The sequence below is a fragment of the Crocodylus porosus genome, unplaced genomic scaffold (assembly GCF_001723895.1).
Source record: "Crocodylus porosus isolate Cpor-Errol unplaced genomic scaffold, CroPor_comp1, whole genome shotgun sequence".
NCBI classification, from domain to species: Eukaryota; Metazoa; Chordata; order Crocodylia; family Crocodylidae; genus Crocodylus; species Crocodylus porosus.
The window spans coordinates 33,275,357-33,279,883 of NW_017728951.1; positions in this window are offsets into that span (position 1 = coordinate 33,275,357).

Here is a 4,527-nt window from a genome sequence, read left to right on the forward strand (position 1 = left end):
GTCCAGTTCTGGGTGTCGCACTTCAAGAGGGATGTGGACAACATGGAGAGGGTCCAGAGGAGGGCCACTTGCATGATCAGGGGACAGCAGGGCAGGCCCTATGAGGAGAGGCTATAGGACCTGAACCTGTTCAGCCTCCACAAGAGAAGGCTGAGGGGGGATCTACTGGCCTGTTATAAACTAGTCAGCGGGGATCAGCAGGCATTGGGGGAGTCACTGTTTCCCCGAGCACCACCAGGAGTGACCAGGAATAACAGTCACAAGCTGGCAGAGGGCAGATTTAGGCTTGATATCAGGAGGCACAACTTCACAGTCAGGGCGGCTAGGATCTGGAACCAACTTCGAAGAGAAGTGGTGCAGGCTCCTACCCTCGGGGTTTTCAAAAGGAGGTTAGATGAACTTCTTGCTGGGGTCATTTGACCCCAGTACTCTTTCCTGCCATGGCAGGGGGTTGGAGTAGATGATCTACTCAGGTCCCTTCCGACCCTAGAACCTATGAAACTATACCAAAACACGGATGTGCTGCGGCTGCTTCATGGGTGTCCTAACAACCTGATTGGACTTGCTTTCAGCCTGAACTGTTTTCTTGCCAGCATATACAGTGGCATGTGGTATTAATCCACGTGGTTCAAATACTCCAACTGGTCACTAAGGAATGGAGGTGCCACTGGCAAGACAGAGTTGGGCTTGCTTGGACCAACTCTACATTCTGATGTCCAACCTGTACACTAAGCAGAAGTCTCTTTTCTTCTAGAAGCAAGCACATTGTCTCCATGTTAAATCTATGCTCAACATGGCCAGTAGGGCTGTGCGAAATTTCACCAGGTGTTTCGTTTTGACACTGTTTTGACTTGATTCAAACTTGAAACCGTGAAGTCAAACTGAAATGAAAGGCTTTGAAACAGCCTGTGAGGAAAACTTACTGGAATCAGGAGAGAGGCAGTGGGATGCTGCACCAACAGCCGAACATGGCAAAAGTGAAACCACAGTGGCTGGAGCTGCCATGGTCAAAGATCAAAGGAAAAAGTCATGGCGGAGCCAGGAGGAGCTGGGAATGGCTCCCATGTCAACCTGGACACACTGTATAAAAGTGTGCCAAGGGTGATTGGCTGGTAGGCAGCTGAAGCTGGCAGAAAAGACCCAGCCAGAAGGAAGCCAGGGGTATGTGGAAAGAGCATTCCCAGCTGGCCCAGAGGGGTGGGAACAGCTGGAGAATCTGGAGGAGGAGGCTTGGTGGCTCCCTTGGGAAGGGAGCATGAAGGGAACACTGGGCCAGTGAGGGCCCAAGGACTCACTGGCGGACCTGGCATGGACCAGAGCCAGTAGCCACAGCTACTGGGATGTTGGCAAATGCAACGAGGATGGGACCCTGACCCAAACAACTGGCAGGAGATACCAAACTTGGGGGGTCAATGGCATGTCAAGGAAGGCAGGAGCCCAGGTAGAACCCAGCTCGGCGTAAGCCAAGAGCAAAGAGGGTCTGCGGAGAGTGCTTGGCACTAACTTCACCAGTGGCCAACAACTGTAGCCCCAAGGTACCAAGCACTGAGGAGAACCTGAACATCGGTCTCAACAGGCAACATCATCATTGGCGTTAGGTGGGGTGTAGGGGAGGTGGAGCCCCAAGAAGAGGCAGTCATGAGGACGGCCAAGGGAAAGGACAAGGGAGGCAGGACCAGACATCGTCCTCCTGACTGGAAACTTCTTATCATCAAAGACGTAGCAGGAGAGACCCCTGGGGATCTGACTTGAGGCCACTCCCAATAGCCTGCCATACAGTCCAAGCAGCTACGGTGAGGTTCTTAAAGAACCCAAATGCGCAACACTTGGGAGAAAGGCACGGGAGGTTACACAGCCTCAAAACTAAAAGAGGACAGTCAAAGCATTTTGAAAGTTTCAAAACCTTTCGACTTTTGAAGTTGGGCTTGCTTGCAGGGAAACAGAAACTAAGGAGAGGGAGGGGGAAGAGGGAGGGAAGGACTGCTCTAATACTGACATGTGCAGCTGGCCAGTGTCTGTGATCTTTCCCTTGAGTCCCTTCCAGTCATGGTGCTCTGAGGGAGGGACAGAAAAACAGCTGTGCCTTACCACACACTTACAGTCACACATCATGAGTTTTGCTTGTCAGCGGCTTGAGGTGCAGTTTTCCAGAAACCCCTGCACCTATTTCCATGAAACCTGTCAGGCTTTGTGGCCTCAGAAGGGGCTACCATTTCTGCTGTTATCATCAAAATCTATGAAGAAATGAAAAAGTTATAGGCAGGTTCATGCTTCCGCATTATAGTTTATGGGCAAAACATCAAAACAACATCGAAACAGTGAAACAGTTTTGACAAAATGAAACAGAACAGGACTTCAAAATGAAATGAAACTTGAAGCAGAACACTGTCCTGTCAAAACAGACGTCGAAACAAAATGGTGCCATTCTGCACAATCCTAATGGCCAGCCTCTGCTTTCTGTTTCATTCTTTCCTGTTAATAAAGTGTCGGGGGGACCATGATATTGATTGGCCAGAGGCAGTGATTTAGAGGCAGCTGGGAAGTGTGACATAAAGTAACTGGTGCATGCTAATGGATAAGAGAGACTGACAGAGTTTGCCATAATCCATGCACTAATCAGTGCTGTGCTAAGATTAAAAGCCTTCCACACAGCTAAGGACACCAGCAACTAGTCTGGAATGCTGCCTATATAGTCTGTTCAAGGCACTCTTGCACACTAAGAGAAAATCAACCAACAAGATTGCCCAAAGAGAAGGAAACTGCTACTATTTGCTGAACCATGAAATGCTGAGGATGTTTCCTCAGAGCTGCTGTGATTGCAAGTCTATTTGTGGACACTCCTGGATCTTATGGCTGACTTCTCCATTGATAAAGTCATTAGCTCTTATATCAGCTCAGTAGTCTTATAGATAAACAAGCATGCAATTTCCAGCCTTTAAATAACTAATGATGAACTTAAATCGATATAAATTCACATGGGAAATAAAGTGCATATGAGGGTGATGAACTATTGCAGTGAGAGCCCAAGGGAAATGGTAATATCGTTATCTTCTGATGCCTGCAAATCATGAAAATGTATTTTAGCCAAGTGCCAAATATTGGGCTTAATTCCTGGAATACTGGTTAAAATTATTTGGCTTGTGATAGACTGGAATAGATGCATGGCCTAATGAGCCCTTTTCGCCTTAAACTTCATCCATATAGAGCCTATGAACCAGTATGTACCATAACAAATTACACAAGCAAACTCTCGTTTTTAAGATACTCTTTAGGCTTTTTTTGAGGAAGATGGTTAAAGAGAAACTATTTTTTAACTTCCTTTGCAGGATAATTTCAACAAAAAATGTTACTTGTTCTATGTGAGCAGATATTGCCTCAGCTTGCCTCTGATTAATAACACATGTAGATCAAAGGTCACAGTTAAGCTTGGAACTAAACTATTGATGCTCTGTATGGTTGGAAATGGTTTGCTGGGTGCTTGGGGCCCTTCACATGTTGGCATATGGGTCAGGGGAAACTGAAATCAAATTGGGTAAGGGAGGACAGAGAACTATGATTATCACTGATTTTTGTGTCCATGGTTTCCTGGAAGATGGGGGAGCTTCTTCAGAGAAGCCCCCTTCTGGTTTAAGGGCTTGTCTAATGTTAAGTTCACTTTCTGATTTGCTGAGCTCTGACTAGGGGGTTATTTCCATTTCTTTCCTCTAGGCGTTCCATTGTCAGATCAGGGACTACAATCTTCATATATAGAGGTGGGATCCCACAGACTTTAAGGGCACATCTATACGTGCATGAATGTGCTCAAGTTAATGTGCATTAAATCTAGTACGGTACTGCTGTTGTGAAGTACTAGGAAAATGCTCATTAGCCTGTCTTAATGTGAATTAACTAAAGAGCATGTAGTGCCTGTACATGAGCATAAAGGCTGTTCTGACATGTGGTAATTACTTGAGTCTGCTGGAGTGTAGTAATTACTGCATTCCAGCAGTCTCCTGCATCTTGTATGTCAGTGCCCTTGCACTTAAAAATGGCAGTGGGGGCACTTGAACTAAAGCTCATCAAATGAGCTTTAGTTCAAGCATCCCACTGCCATTTGGTGGATGGGGACACTGATACATGAGACACTACAGTGCTTTACTTAGAGCAGCTCTCAGAACCACTCTAGTTAATGTTTGCTCCCCCCACCCCCCTGAGCACATGCAAAAGTGCCCATGGTTTTTAAGTGATGCCTAATGTGTATTAAAATAGGCTAAGGCACATTAAAGCATATGTGTAGACACCCTCAGAGACATCTGTGTCCTTCAGCCTGTGTTCTGGAGCCGTTTCCATCAACTGTAGATAACACATAAGCATTGGCAGTGGGAGAGCACAACTCTGTGCTGCCACTGCTGCCCCACACTGCTGCCGGACACTGGCTCCAGCTGTGTTGCAGCCCTGCACCCTGTGTCCTGCCATTGGTGCAGAAATAAGGGGGGGGAGGGGGGCATGTGCTCCCTCTGTGTCTCCCTTTGCATTGCCTATGTCATC